We start from the raw sequence: 17500 nt of genomic DNA on the forward strand, positions 1-17500 counted from the left end.
CACTACCCTAATCATCACTTTCTGCTTTCCACTATCCTAATCATCACTTTCTGCTTTCCACTATCCTAATCATCACGTTCTGCTTTCCACTATCCTAATCATCACTTTCTGCTTTCCACTACCCTGATCATCACTTTCTGCTTTCCACTATCTTAATCATCACTTTCTGCTTTCCACTACCCGAATCATCACTTTCTGCTTTCCACTATCTTAATCATCACTTTCTGCTTTCCACTACCCTAATCATCACTTTCTGCTTTCCACTACCCTAATCATCACTTTCTGCTTTCCACTACCCGAATCATCACTTTCTGCTTTCCACTATCCTAATCATCACTTTCAGCTTTCCACTAACCTAATCATCACTTTCAGCCTTCCACTATCCTAATCATCACTTTCTGTTTTCCACTATCCTAATCATTACTTTCTGCTTTCCACTATCCTAATCATCACTTTCAGCTTTCCACTATCCTAATCATCACTTTCTGCTTTCCACTATCCTAATCATCACTTTCTGCTTTCCACTATCCTAATCATCACTTTCTGCTCTCCACTATCCTAATCATCACTTTCTGCTTTCCACTACCCTAATCATCACTTTCTGCTTTCGACTAACCTAATCATCACTTTCTGCTTTCCACTAACATAATCATCACTTTCTGTTTCCACTATCCTAATCATCACTTTCTGCTTTCCACTATCCTAATCATCACTTTCTGCTTTCCACTATCCTAATCATCACTTTCTGCTTTCCACTATCCTAATCATCACTTTCTGCTCTCCACTATCATAATCATCACTTTCTGCTTTCCATTACCCTAATCATCACTTTCTGCTTTCGACTAACCTAATCATCACTTTCTGCTTTCCACTATCCTAATCATCACTTTCTGCTTTCCACTACCCTAATCATCACTTTCTGCTTTCCACTACCCGAATCATCACTTTCTGCTTTCCACTATCCTAATCATCACTTTCAGCTTTCCACTATCCTAATCATCACTTTCAGCCTTCCACTATCCTAATCATCCCTTTCTGCTTTCCACTACCCTAATCATCACTTTCTGCTTTCCACTACCCTAATCATCCCTTTCTGCTTTCCACTATCCTAATCATCCCTTTCTGCTTTCCGCTATCCTAATCATCACTTTCTGCTTTCGACTAACCTAATCATCCCTTTCTGCTTTCCACTACCCTAATCATCCCTTTCTGCTTTCCACTATCCTAATCATCACTTTCTGCTTTCCACTATCCTAATCATCACTTTCTGCTTTCCACTATCCTAATCATCACTTTCTGCTTTCCACTACCCTAATCATCCCTTTCTGCTTTCCACTACCCTAATCATCCCTTTCTGCTTTCCACTACCCTAATCATCCCTTTCTGCTTTCCACTACCCTAATCATCCCTTTCTGCTTTCCACTACCCTAATCATCACTTTCTGCTTTCCACTACCCTAATCATCCCTTTCTGCTTTCCACTACCCTAATCATCACTTTCCTGCAGCCCCCTCCTCCCTCAAAAAGTCTTCACTCTCCCTGTGATGTTTCCATACATTTCTCATGGCCAGAACCATAGTCTTTTCTCTTTAGACTTCCTCTGTGTGTACATATGTGGATGTTGCATACAACATGTTACAGTGAACCTTGTATGATAAAAGTAATTATTGAAATAACGCTATGTCCTTTTCAAGCTGAATCCATGGCTAAATGAATCCATTTTGATGCATACCAAATGGGAGGGACTGTAAAAATACTGAATGGTGACGTAATAATGAGCCAACAACAGGCCGATTGCTGGTGTTCCACTACATCTAGTGGCATTGGAGAGTTTACTATTATCATGTGTGCACCTCTCTATATTTAACTGAAACAATACCTCGGGAACTTAATACCTCAATGCAAATTATTACAGCCAACTAAGTTGACATGCGAAGAGCATGTGGATTACATATGAGGAGAATTTGAAGGCCTGAGGAGCTTAGCCACATGAAACTGACTGTATGCAATTTTCCCTGGGAAACCATTGCACAGTATTACGTTTAGGGAGAGATGCATGTGTACCAGTGTGATGTTGTTCCCCTAGATTATGCACCAAACTGCACACAAGGACCAGTTCAGATAGGTCAGGTCAAGAGGGGATGTTAAGCATTTGATAATAATAATAATTCAGTGTGTTTTTTATTTAATTACAGCTGCATAGCTAATGTTATTTTTTTGTGTGTGAACACGTTTTCATATCTATATTGTAAATGCACTTGATTGTAAAAGTTTTGTATATTTTGGTTTGATCCATCGTGGGGTATCTGTGTTACCGTACCCTCCTATTGTTCTCTATTGCCTGACCTTCAGCTAGCGAGGTATGTTGTCCTTGGCTCTGCTATTTATCAATAATAAACCCTGGTAATGTTACACAATGTGCTGTTATGCAACCATACGTTTTGTTACAATATGTACAATATAAATATTTATGTTAACCAGTTTTACCGAGCTCGCTAGCTAGGGTACCTATTGTAACGTGTGGGTACCTGGGACAGTGTTTGAGTGTCCATGTGCTTATGCAGGTGCTTGAGAGCTATGACTGCGCCAAGGGTTAACATAATGTGTGTTGTCTCTTCGTGTGCAGGTATGTCTTTTATTTTGTCCGAATTATGTTCTGTATCATTTTACTTGTATTGTAATGTGTGCACGCAGCACCTGTTATTTATTTTTGGGTTCTCTCTTGCCAGACCTTCAGCTAGCGAGTTGCCTGAGAGCTGTGACTGAACCAAAGGGATAACATATTGTGCGTTGTCTCTTCGTGTGCAGAGCAAATAAAAATCTAACAAGCAGACCTCCAGCTGTGGCAGTGTCCTCATTAAATTACACAATGCAGAACGAACCACGCTACAAACTGGTACCGCGACCTGCCGACTGGTCAGCCCAAGCCGACCACCGGAGCTGTGCATGTGGATGAGGTGCGTGCACTTGTTGATGGTTTGCTATAAGTGAATATATACTGTAAATAGTGAAGGTGAATGTAGCATATTCACTAGATAAGGGTATTTGTGTTTATTTGTATGTTTTGGAGGAATTTGTTAATTGCATTTGTTTTTTTAAATGCAGTAAATGACTTTGTGTTTTCGTCCTCTGTTGAGCCATGGAAGACTCTCAAGTCCATCAGATGAGTTATGCTGGGGATTTTAGTGTGGCTAGAGGGAGTGGTGTCCCTGCATTTGCACCATTTGTACAGTCAGCTCCTGGGAGTAGAGTGTTTGCTTGTCCTGAGTTTACAAGCACTGGGAGGGGTAGGCTGTTTACTCCACCCGACCAGGGTATCCCACCTCTGTCTTTTGATGTACCATCAAAAAGTTTTGTGTATGTTAGAGAAGGCACTTGTCAGCAGTACTCCGTCTGTGAACAGGGGGCCCCGTAAACAGTTCCCCAAATGTCAGCGTGAGTGCGTTGCCTGTGGAAGCACTAATCACTGGACCAAAGCTCACTGTCAGATGCACCAGCTGTGTTTCAAGTGCTTTTCTCCTGATCACATGAGCTTTGACTGTAGTGAGACTGGGCAGCGACAGAGCCCTGGATGTGGACAGACCGGCAGGTCTCAGGAAAACTACAAAGCCTCCATTCTGAGGAGGGCAATGTGGGGCAGTGTGGGGCAGTCTAATTTTTCCTCCACTTATATCCAATCTGTTTATTCTTATTTTTGTGAGTCAGTACCCAAGAACAACACAGTAATCTTTCAGAACACAATGAGAATTACTCAGAATGACAGTTTGTTTTACACCATCGTGTTAGTACAGGATAAAGTTGAGCTGAAGGTGATGCTAGATAGTGGGTCCATGGCTACTACATGCAGATATTGTACCTCGGTTGAGGGAAGCAGGAGTGGTAGAGGGGAACTTTCTAGCTCCTTCAGACATCATACTGGTAGGTTGTGGTGGGACACAAACTAGCCCAGTGGGCAAGTGTGACTTAAAAATTCAGCTTTTTGGGTTCAGTTATTTAGTCCCAGTGCTTATTCTAGATGGGCAGGTTGATGAACTCATTGAGGGCACTAATGTATTGAAGTCTCTGAATAGACAGTTCAAATCAAATGACAGCTACTGGCGGGTGGTGGGTACGCCAGGTTCTTCTAGCCAGTGTGATGACAGCCACTTCTTGCATCTCCTATCAAATCTGGAGAGATGGAGAGGAGACTTCATCCCAGATAAAGTGGGCACCATTAAGTTGAAGAGAGTAGTAACGCTCCAACCCATGAGTGAGCATCTGGTGTGGGGCCGCCTACCCCAAAGACAAAATTCTTTGTGGGCAGTTCCGTTGTTGTCGAGACCAGCACATCTCATTGAGTGAATCGACACATATTAGTAGGGAGAGTAGTTATGCCTCTGTGGGGGGATGGATGGCTCCCTGTGAAGATTGTGAATCCAACAACATCGCCGGTTACCGTGAGACGAAATGCTAAAGTGGCAGATGTGTACCCTTGAATTGCATTGGAGGATTTTGATGATGTCAAACAGCAAGCAGCTACCAGAATGTGGCAAAAGTAGAATGTGACAGCTCACATTGCAGTCTTACAGCTAAGAGTTCAGTTGGTGGCAGTGTAGTTAATGGCAACAGTACACTGAGCGATGTTGGACTTCAAGGCCTGTCTGTTGAGGCGTGTCCAGTTTCACACTTCTGCAAAGATAAACTTGTCAGTTTAATTGAGAAGTATGATACAGTGTTCGAGACAGCCTGGATTGTGACGAGGCAAAAGAGTTCTGCCATCGCACACGGCTGACTGATGACCGTCCATTTCGATTACCTTATCGTAGGCTTTCCCCAGCTCATTACCAAAAACTCAGGTAAACACTGGATGATCTGGAGGAAAGGGAAACCGTCATGAAATCCAGCAGTGAGTACGCCTCACCATTGGTGCTGGTATGGAAAAAGAATGAGGACTTGCGCCTATGTACTGACTTTAGGTGGTTAAACACCCGCACAGTAAAGGATGCTCATCCCCTGCCTCATCAGGCTGATGTACTGGCTGTGCTGGGAGGTAATGCATTCTTCAGCACAATGGATTTGATGTCTGGGTACTACAATGTGCCACTGCATGAAGAGGATAAGAAATACACTGCCTTTTCCTCTCCTTTAGGTCTGCACGAGTACAATTGTTTACCCCAGGGCCTTTGCAACAGTTAAGCTACTTCTGTGAGAATGATACTGACCACCTTTGGTGACCAAAACATTCTAAGTCTCCTTCGCTATTTGGATGATCTGATGGTTTTTGCTCAGACATAGGAAGAGAGTCTGCAGAGACTTGAGATTGTGCTCCTGCAACCGCTGAAAAACTATCTTAAACTGTCTCCTTCTAAGTGCACATTTTTGGGAAGGTCTGTTAAGTTTTTGTGCCACATCATTTCTCAGGAGGGTGTAAACACTGACCCTGATAAGGTTCAAACCATTTAAAATGTGTCATAGAGTGAGATGATGGAAGCTGTGATGTCACTAAGTCTCCTAGAAAAATGTGTTCTTTCCTTGGTATGGTTGTATACTATCAACACTACATTGAGAATTGTTCCATGGTTGCTAGGCCATAGTTTCAGCTGACGACAGGTCAGAAGAAGCCTAGGAGAGGCAAGGGCAGAAAGAGGCCTGCTGCAGACTGGACTGCCGAATGCCAACTGGCTTTTGAAGCTTTGAAAGCAGCACTAGTTGACCAGGCACTGCTGGCTCATCTTTTTCTCTCAGCCTTTTTTACTTCCTGCTTATGTGTCTACTAGTGGTTTGGGAGCTGTACTATCCCAGGTGCAAGATGGGAAGGCCGTAGCCAGGCCGATAGCTTTTGCTAGTAAATGTCTTAATCATGCACAATCCAAGTATCCTGCTCACCGACTGGAATTTCTAGCCATGAAATGGGCCATTCATGATCAATTCAGCCATTGGCTGCAAGGGCATAAGTTTACTGTGTAGACCGACAACAATCCACTCAAGTATATTCTTACAAAGCCGAGACTTGATGCATGCGAGCAGAGATAGGTTGTGAAACTGGCACCCTTTGATTTTGATATCTAGTACATACCAGGGCCCAAGAATGTTGTTGCTGATGCTTGAGCAGAGAGCCATTTGTCCACTCCAAAGTTTTTCACCGACTGACACGAATGCCATATGATATCCAGCTGGAGGAAGCCAGGGGTCTTCAAGTGGATGATGTTCAAGACATGTTCCGCCTCTCCTGTGAGCAGCCCGAGGCCGGCTGTGGAATGTCTATGGCTCCCGAGAGTGAGTTGAGTAGAGAGAGGGAAAAAATTACTGGGTGATTGGGGTTTTTCAGAGGTGGCAGGCTGAGCTAATTCCCTGATTTACTCCATAATAGCCTTTAACCCATGGTCGTGGCGTTCCGTCAAGGAATTGAGCCCTTCCAAAAGGCCCTGTAACAACTTCTCATGTCTCCCAATGGTCGCTCCCTGCTGGGAGACAGCGTGGTGGAGCTGGTCCAAGTCTGCTGGGTCTGTCATGGCCAGTTCGTACTATACAGGCACAAGGCGAGACCCAGATGCAGACACAGGTAGATATGACATACAAGATGAACTGGCACAGAGAGACAGGAAACACAGGGATAAATACACTGGGGAAAATCAGGGACACCTGGAGGGGATGGAGACAATCACAAGGACAGGTGAAACAGATCAGTGCGTGACATAATTATGTGGAAATTAATGTAATTTGATGAAAAGCCTCAGATATTCAGACTGTTACCACACACAGCTGTTTTAACACAATGATGAATCTACAATCAATACTACTATGATGTTACCATCCTATGCACCTCTTATGGCTGCATCCCTTGTCCTCAATTTCTGCCTGAAGACAAACCCTAACCTAACTGCCTGTAGCTCATCAAGACTGGCTGTGTTGCAAACATCCAGAGGAATGCACTGAAACCAACAATGACAAGATAAACTATTGTTTACGGTGTGTAATTACGTCGAATGCTCCGTAAAAAATTGATAGAGATGGAATTCATGGCAAAAATTTTTTAGATTTAGGCTATAAAAACGGCACTTCATTTGATCACTGGGACGAGAAATAAGAGCAAGATATCAGAATGTAAGTCATAATTTTACCTTTAGATGTGAATGTGTAAAAACTGTCATGGCGGAAAACGTTTTTGTTGTTGATTGCTCTTCTCAAACAAAATTTGTTCTCTGTAATAGCTATTATAAATCAGAAAACGTAGTTTGATTCCCAAGATTCTAATCTTTTGAAGGATGTAAGACCCTTGCATTTTCAAGAATGTTTAATGTTATGACGTTTTATTTGTAGTTGTCACTCTGAAATTTCCCCTGATGTTGATCCCTGTACGGGGATCGCAGCCATATTAAATCTGTAATTCCCCCTGATGTTGATCCCTGTACGGGGATCGCAGCCATAACAGGTTGTTAATTCTGTAATTTCCCCTGATGTTGATCCCTGTACGGGGATCGCAGCCATAACAGGTTAAATCTGTAATTTCCCCTGATGTTGATCCCTGTACGGGGATCGCAGCCATAACAGGTTAATTCTGTAATTTCCCCTGATGTTGATCCCTGTACGGGGATCGCAGCCATAACAGGATATTAATTCTGTAATTTCCCCTGATGTTGATCCCTGTACGGGGATCGCAGCCATAACAGGTTAATTCTGTAATTTCCCCTGATGTTGATCCCTGTACGGGGATCGCAGCCATAACAGGTTAAATCTGTAATTTCCCCTGATGTTGATCCCTGTACGGGGATCGCAGCCATAACAGGTTAATTCTGTAATTTCCCCTGATGTTGATCCCTGTACGGGGATCGCAGCCATAACAGGTTAATTCTGTAATTTCCCCTGATGTTGATCCCTGTATGGGGATCGCAGCCATAACAGGTTAATTCTGTAATTTCCCCTGATGTTGATCCCTGTACGGGGATTGCAGCCATAACAGGTTAAATCTGTAATTTCCCCTGATGTTGATCCCTGTACGGGGATCGCAGCCATAACAGGTTAATTCTGTAATTTCCCCTGATGTTGATCCCTGTACGGGGATCGCAGCCATAACAGGTTAATTCTGTAATTTCCCCTGATGTTGATCCCTGTACGGGGATCGCAGCCATAACAGGTTAATTCTGTAATTTCCCCTGATGTTGATCCCTGTATGGGGATCGCAGCCATAACAGGTTAATTCTGTAATTTCCCCTGATGTTGATCCCTGTACGGGGATCGCAGCCATAACAGGTTAAATCTGTAATTTCCCCTGATGTTGATCCCTGTACGGGGATCGCAGCCATAACAGGTTAATTCTGTAATTTCCCCTGATGTTGATCCCTGTACGGGATCGCAGCCATAACAGGTTAATTCTGTAATTTCCCCTGATGTTGATCCCTGTACGGGGATCGCAGCCATAACAGGTTGTTAATTCTGTAATTTCCCCTGATGTTGATCCCTGTACGGGGATCGCAGCCATAACAGGTTATTAATTCTGTAATTTCCCCTGATGTTGATCCCTGTACGGGGATCGCAGCCATAACAGGTTAATTCTGTAATTTCCCCTGATGTTGATCTCTGTACGGGGATCGCAGCCATAACAGGTTAATTCTGTAATTTCCCCTGATGTTGATCCCTGTACGGGGATCGCAGCCATAACAGGTTAATTCTGTAATTTCCCCTGATGTTGATCCCTGTACGGGGATCGCAGCCATAACAGGTTAATTCTGTAATTTCCCCTGATGTTGATCCCTGTACGGGGATCGCAGCCATAACAGGTTAATTCTGTAATTTCCCCTGATGTTGATCCCTGTACGGGGATCGCAGCCATAACAGGTTAATTCTGTAATTTCCCCTGATGTTGATCCCTGTACGGGGATCGCAGCCATAACAGGTTGTTAATTCTGTAATTTCCCCTGATGTTGATCCCTGTACGGGGATCGCAGCCATAACAGGTTAATTCTGTAATTTCCCCTGATGTTGATCCCTGTACGGGGATCGCAGCCATAACAGGTTAATTCTGTAATTTCCCCTGATGTTGATCCCTGTACGGGGATCGCAGCCATAACAGGTTGTTAATTCTGTAATTTCCCCTGATGTTGATCCCTGTACGGGGATCGCAGCCATAACAGGTTAAATCTGTAATTTCCAATTTCCTTTCTGATTCACTAACACCAGCTCTTCCGAGACATTTCTGCTGGCCAGAATTGGTATGATCTCTCTATCTCTTTCATCTCCCTATGACCAAGATTAATGTCATTATAATGCAATGAGTATGATGTCCCCCGTCACTCACATAAACCAATCCAGGGCCTATCTCCTGAAAGGTTATGTGATGTGATATTAATCATTGGCCTCTGACTGCATTGAAAGACACTTCTCTTAGTCCACAATACCAGTAAAATTCCATCCCCTATTCTTTGCCCATTTGTAATTCATATTGCAGCAAAAGTTTATCTATCCAAAGCAATAACTCACTTGATGTTACAGCTTAAACAAAGTTGTCCTGGTCTCGTCTTGCCTTTCAAGCAGGGCCAAAGAGGTCTGGTACAATTCTCCAAACACAACTGAGCTAACACAGATTTATTACTCCCAGTTTATATAACTCATATTAGGAATTCATGGACCTGGCAAAAGGGATTAGAGCGTTTATTTCAGGCAGGAAGATGATCCTGTCATTAATGGTCGATACTTTCATCATCATTTAAACCGGAGGAATTTGTCCGGTGACGAGTCGTGGCGGATATATCAGGGTTGTGCAGCTGTACTCGTTATCTTCCGGCGACCCGCTCCGCTCGGCGAACGTGGACTGGCGCCCATCAAAAGTGGATTAGGCTGTCAATCAGAGAGCCGCCGCATATATTGTGTTACGATTTCGCCCAAATGCCACCAAGATCAGAGTCATTTTTTGGCTAATTGCATCTCGTCTCCCTTTAAAGCTGCACGTTTAATGGTTTTGTTACATTACGTGACAAGCCGCTGTTTCTTGGTATTGCTTGCGTGATGAGCAGAAAGAGGGCACAGCTTTTGTTTAGAGAGTAAAATGAAAGAATAAATGATTGGTAAAGTTCTCAGGGCGTATTTCTGAAATGACAGCACACAAAGAGAGGAACACTAAGAAACAATCTCAATCTTGCCCTAGAGTGACACCAATTACACTATATTCTCATTAGAGGGGTTTCTCTATACTCAGGAGTCCTAAGTATACACATTTCACTGAGAAGAGCTTGTTATGTTTAAGATCTATGTCAAAGCCAATCTCTTTTTCGTCTCCTTTACCCATTTTCTCTACAACACTGTACCAGTTCTCACATGAAACATGTAATTTATAAATCTAAACTATCGCTTCACTGCTTCACCTCAAACTCACAATGGTGGATCATAATAGTGGTATCAACAATACAGGAAGGAATATGTTTCTTAGGCCAACCTCTGTAGGCATGCCGGCTTTATTATTAACCATGTTCCCAATCCAATGTGAACAGGAACACACTAAAGTAGTGAACATGATATGTTTTATTTTGAATAGTCCATTGAGTATTTTCTTGACAAAATTACATTTACAATGTGTCAAGTTTACAGTTTGGGAACACTCAGGGACTCACAAGCAAATAATTATCCATATGTCATTTTTTTAATCCTCCAAGGGCCTAGTATGAACTTGGAAAAATATTTTCAGGAACATAATATTCCAAATAGAAATGGAGTACAATACCTTATTATATCTTTGTCCAAGGATAAACCATGGAGCTAACGTTATATATTCTCTCTTTCACAAGCCTCAATGAGAAATACTAGGATTCTATGTAGGTTGAGGGGGAATTTTGAAAGTATTAAGCAGTTTATAAGTATAGAGCTAATCTGTTTGAGATTTACCATCTACATGACATTCCACTTATTTCTTGTGGTACTGCTTTGTCATGGAAGGCAATATTGAGGCATAAGCCCTAATGACTGGGCTTTTGAAAGGGCCTATCTCAGTTATGACAAGCCTAATACAATTTGCACTTGCAATAAACATTAGAGTTTTACAGGTTTAGGTGCATATTTTTGCTGGTTTTGGTTGTATAGTACTCTTTGAAATGTAAGAGCTGTGAATTTCACTGCTACTGGAATTGGAGGGTGTTATTGTAAATTCAGGTAATACCATTCTTTCCAGTGGCCTGATAATGATGTTTTCCTGGTTTAAAAGACCAATGTCATACAATATACAGCATTGGTATTACTGGTTCCAATCATACATTGTTAAAATATACTTTTTGTTTTGTCTGCAGTCTGATAGGGAAAAGTGGATACCTAGGCAGTTGTACAACTGAATGCCTTCAACTGAAATGTGTCTTCAGCATTTAACCCAACCCCTCTGATTCAGAGAGGTGCAGGGGGCTGCCTTAATCCACATCAAGGGCAGAACAACAGATTTTTACCTTGTCAGCTCATGGATTTGATCCAGCATCCTTTATTAAGTTACTGGCCCAGCGCTCAAACCACTAGGCTACCTGCCACCCCATAATATCTGTCTGTATTCCTTTACTCATGGTAAGTACATCACATGTTCACTGCATGGCATATTTGCTTATACACCATCAATAACGGAATCAATTTCCTGAACCACTGCTTATGAACAAAACCAGACCATACATTGAATTAACAAATTACACTAAGTGTATTTTTTAGGCTCATCCTAGGGTCAAATGCCCACCTTCCTGAATATGATCACATATGATAACTTACCCATGAGTTGGACACGCTTCCAATTCAAGTAGTTAAATGTGTGCTTCTTTATAGAATGAGGGGACATTTAGAGTGGCCCTCTGTCTGCTGGGTGAGCAAATGGTGCAATTAGCTTGTTCTTTGTAGTAGAATAGGTGTTTTAAAGATATTGAAATTCCATCAACAAAGATTTTTATGGCTACTGCTGAATGCAAGTGGACAGTTTGTCCGCGGTACATAATATTACAGTGAAAGATAATAGCCCATTTATGCTGGATTATTCAAGGATGATTTAACCGAAAAATCGAAGAGGAAAATATTTTGACACTATTACTGACATCATTGGAAATGTATACATAACGCAAGTGAGCATTCATCCAACCCCCCTCACAAAATGTAGGCAAACTTTTCGTGAACAAAAAAACGGAGGCTATAAAGCTAAAATGGATCTACAGTCTTACCTTGCTACTGTGTGTGAGAGTGTCGTTAGTAATGACAGTAGCTGCCATGTGATTTGTGTCTGAGAGGCGAGCACCTTTGTAAAGTTATACAGTCAAGATGACAATATTGAGCAGCATCGTCTTATGGTCCCAGCCTTACAGTTGAGGTGACATACTGCTAAATAAGAAGCACCGTATCTGTAAGGATTAGTTCTGCTTTAAAAATAGTGTACAAAAATAGCTAGTGTAATTGTCCAGTAATAATGTCTGCATGTGTGTGTGTGTACGTGTTTGTGTGTGTGTACGTGTGTGTGTGTACGTGCCCGTGTGTGTACATGTACTGTATGTGTAGCCTGTGTGTAATGTTATTACAACAAGCACTACTGTACCGAAGGAGTTGCATCCACAAGCAAAATGGCTGCAGCATAATTGGCACTGCCCATGACATGGTGCTCGCTGTGGCTGCTGTTTCTGCATGCTGCCCAGACTCTCTAATTACCAGGGTTTCAGCAGGAGGGGAGGTAGAGAAGGCGGTTGGAAGACAGCCCCTGTACCATGTGATGATTCTGTCAACTGGCGGTTTGTTCCGTCTGTTACACAGCCAGCCAGCCCAGAATCCCTGGAGACAGTTTGGAGAGACCGGGGGACTGGTCATATCAACAAATCCTGATCAAAAGCCTGAAATTGTCAGCTGTCATACATTTTGTGTGATCTTTGATACCTTACCCCTCCATCCCCTGGCCCGCCATATAACAAACACACACACACATCCACACACACACACACACACGCGCACGCACGCACGCACGCACGCACGCACACACACACACACACACACACACACACACACACACACACACACACACACACACACACACACACACACACACACACACACACACACACACACACACACACACACACACACACACACACACACACTAAGCCTAGGTCAATTACATTTTCATTCAGTTGGTTTTATGGTTAGGCCTGGCTAGGTCATGATGACAGCAGCAGTTCCTTTTTACTGTTCTCCACTGTGCCAATGTCTGGTCAGAGATATGCTGCAGCGCATACCCAAAGGAGTGACGTTGGCTGCCACATACACAAACATACACACACGTCTCTATAAGTGCATGCATACATACACACATACAGTACATACAGTATATAAATACATTTCACAGAAATTTGCACACTCACACTTTCTTTATATTATTGGTGTAATTCAATTGCCTAAATAATATTAGAACTGTTTTCATGAAAACATTAATTCTTTTAGATGTGTTTACTGACTATAGCAGGTTTCACTAGGTGTCATGACAATAGGTATGTGGGATCTAAAAGCTCATAAGGTGACTTTGATAACATGGGTGTCACGCCCTGGCCATAGAGAGGCTTTTTATTCTCTATTTTGGTTAGGCCAGGGTGTGACTAGGGTCGGGGTTCTATGTTCTTTTTTCTATGTTTTTGGATTTCTTTGTTTTTGGCCGGGTATGGTTCTCAATCAGGGACAGCTGTCTGTCGTTGTCTCTGATTGAGAACCATACTTAGGTAGCTCTTGCCCACATGGGTTTTGTGGGTAGTTGTTTTCTGTGTCTGTGTTTTACCATACAGAACTGTTTCGGTTTTCATGTATTTCTCTTGCTCTTTTGTATTTAGTGTTTGGTTATTTCATTAAAATATGGACACTTACCACGCTGTGCATTGGTCCGATCTTTCCTACTCCTCCTCAGAAGAGGGGGAAAACCGTTACAATGGGTTTATCTTTAGATAGGAGCTGGGTTCTACTGGACAATACTAGTTCTAATACCAGTAACTGGAGATCAAATGGTGTGTAGCCTGGCTTTGTGCTTTAAACCATAGATTATGTTTAGATCTGGTCCAAAACTTTCAAGTAGGATCCTTTAAAAGACTTATAATACGATTGAAGAAAACAATTCTAAAGTCTACACAGTGTTCGTGCTTCAGTTCAAGAATAGCACATTTGGTTTATTGAGTCAGGTCAGAGGCAAACATACCATTTTATTGTGTCCAACTCTCCTTTCAGACAATCCTAAACTTGTGCTCCAATTCAGGAGCGGCTCGGAGGTCTGCGTGGCTTTGATCGACCAACTGTTACTAAGAAGCTTTAAGGGGTTTGAAAATACCTAAAACGTAGAAAACGGAAGGATCAAGTGCAAGAGAAATTTGACGGTTCAGAGGCAGGTTAGACGTCAAAAAGTAAGAGCATTCCCATACAATATATAAATCCAGTTAGGGCATATTAGCAGCTGAGGGATGACCAAATATATCTTAGAGCCGATTAGTACCATATTTAACCCCTTCACATGAAATGAAAAAAAAATAGGTTCATCCCACTCCACATGTAGGCTACCTCTGTACGCCATGTATGTTTATATTTGTGAGGGGCTGTTCCCAGGGTAAACACAGATCCAAGAGTTTCTAAAACAGGCTTTTTAATCCAGCCAGAAGAAGCCCCTGGAACCAAAGCATGCCCAACGCTTTAGACTAGTGAACAGTTTAAAGAGAGGCTTTAAAGGAGAGGGGGAGAGCCCTTTATGTCTGGATGTGGAGAAAGTGGGGTGGAGGAGTATGTGTGAGAATCTAGTACTGTACATGGTAGTATTGAATCATTAGATTTGTCCTGATTCTACTTATATATATTCTGAAAAACAGTATGTAAAAATGTAATTACACTTGCATTGACACCTATTACTATTTTGTCATCTATTATTGTTTATAGATTATTCTGTAATATTTATGTTAATGTTTTAATTGTATGTCAATTGTATAGTATTTTTGTAATGTCTTTATCGTTATGTGTTGGACTCCAGGAAGTCTAGCTGTCACATTGGCCATTTCCTGAACCCCCCCACCCAGCTCAGACTTTCTGATAACTACTTTGAGGAGAAGTGTACTTACAACGTCTGTGGTATGTGGTTGTCCTACCTAGCCATCTTTAAAATGAATTCACTCTAAGTAAGAGCGTATGCTTAACGACTAAAATGGAAATATGAAATTGTCTAATTGGGATTCTAATAAAAAAAACAATAAATCATAAATCCTGCTCTCATATGACGATGACCTGAAGAATCAATCTGGACAAGGTTGAACTGCCAGAATTGACATGCAGATTGGCTGTATGTCTGCACACTGCAGAAGTGTAAACAACAGTTTTGATTGGCAATCCAGTCATTAAAAACACATTTCTATTTCGCCAAGACACTTGAACAGTTGGACTGACCTCTGTAATGAAATACACTGGTTCTGATGACGATAATTGTTATTTATCCCTCTGCAGCTCAGGTTTATTTGGGGCATGATGGAACTGTGAACCCTTCTCACTTTGGTAATTAAGCCTGTTGATACTATAGGATGCTTACCTGCAATTATGCCATTATAATGAGCAGCAGTGGTAGAGAGGCAAGGCGAGGTCAGAGAGAGGCAGCCAAGCATAGGTGTTTTAATAGACGCTAAATACTCGTAATGAAGCTCCCAGTAATGGAGAAGCTGGCTGGAAATATCCCCAGTTTCAGGCACAGCAGGTCGGTGGTTACTGGGTGAGAGGGCTTTGGGAGTGTAAGCCAACATTTCTGGGTGTGTTTTCTTTTGTCAGAGACAGTTGCTGTATACTGCCAAGAGGAATATCCCAGCATCTTGTCCTCATTAGCTGCAGAGTTTTTGGCAGCTCCTCACCTCCCTAGACTGACGATGGGTTTGGGCAACAGCTTGGCAGGTTCTCACCTGCTCTCTCTGCCAATGTGTGTCGACGGCATTGGGGTTGAGCGCTGAGTTCAATCTGAAGAGATCTAAAGATTGAGAGAAAGATGGGCTATCCGTTAAGTCTGCCAATGGTCAATTCAGCATTTTTGCCATTCTAGTTCCACTAACCCTACAATAGTTGGTGCCACCAACACCTGCCTGTGCCAGGTATGTCAATTCTCCTTACAATGTGCCATTCGAGACAGTGTGAGATAATTTTCCTTCCTATGTCTTCCTCCTGTTCAGTACTTACCATGGTTGGTAAGTGGCACAATGACATGTGTGTTTTTGCTCACACATTCCTTGCATCCTGTGTCACCTGCACACAGTGCTAGCTCGGTTATTTCAAGTCCTCGACTGGGCTCTGAGAAAGTGGGTGATAACAGTCATCAGGAAGGCTGTGGGAGGAAAGCCATCCTTATTATAGAGGAGCATGGACACTAGGTGGAAAACAAATGCACTAACAGGTGCCAGTGCTATGCAAATACATAAACACATATTGAGCTCATGCTATTATACACCTGTGAGTAAAAAACAGCTGCTGAACACAGCGATAACTGTTTCCAGATTTACTCACTGGTACTCAAATGAGTTTGTCAGATGTCTGAATTCTGATTGAACCCTGTATACACATAGGACTATCCTTGGAAACAAAGCACTTGTGTGGGTGAAATGTGCATTTGAAGAATAACCAAATTCAATCTCTTTATTGGTTTGAGCAATGAGACATTACCTTAGTGCGACCCCAAAATATATTCTAGTTTAATGTGATTCTAGCTCTATGCCTCATGTCAAAACACGTACCTATTATTTTCTAGCACATCTTCTCTAAGACCAGGTTGGATTTTCTTTCATTTTCAGTTTGACTGAGTGAGAATTAACTGGATCTAGATTTTGTGATGAAGAAAATAGTAAAATTGGATTTACTATCGTAGTTTTTGGACCATGCGTGCAGATATATAATGATGGAATGGCCAAAAGTAGTCAATGATTCATGTTTGTGAATGTTATATGTTGACCGGCAATTATGAAAACAGACTCATGCAAGCATATCCTGGGCCAAAAAATACACGAGGTCCACCTTTCAAAGACTCACTGATGTATCCTTGACTCATTCAATGTCTTTCATTAAAGTACAATTGAACCCGGAATAAACAACAAACCACACAGACTTGTCAAAACCATTCTGACAGAAACAGGAAGTAAACACAGTTCACAACTCACACTGGAAGACAGATTTGTATGCATGATTTAATAAAAAAATGGACACAGACATGAGGGCAGTTCTATTCTTCATTGTGTTTAGTGCTTGAATTCTTACAAGTTAAATGCCACTATACTTAAAAGTCAAGTCAAATGCTACTCTACTTAAGCAATAAGGCCCGAGGAGGTATGGTATATGGACAATATACCATGGCTAAGGACTGTTCATAAGCACGACACAACTCGGAGTGCCTGGACACAGCCCTTAGCCGTGGTATATTGGCAATATACCCCAAACCCCTGAGTTGCCTTATTGCTATTATAAACTGGTTACCAACATAATTAGAGCAGTAAAAATACATGTTTTGTCATACTGTACCCATGGTATACGGTCTGATATACCAC

The sequence above is a fragment of the Oncorhynchus masou genome, chromosome 32 (genome assembly GCF_036934945.1).
Source record: "Oncorhynchus masou masou isolate Uvic2021 chromosome 32, UVic_Omas_1.1, whole genome shotgun sequence".
Classification (NCBI taxonomy): Eukaryota; Metazoa; Chordata; class Actinopteri; order Salmoniformes; family Salmonidae; genus Oncorhynchus; species Oncorhynchus masou.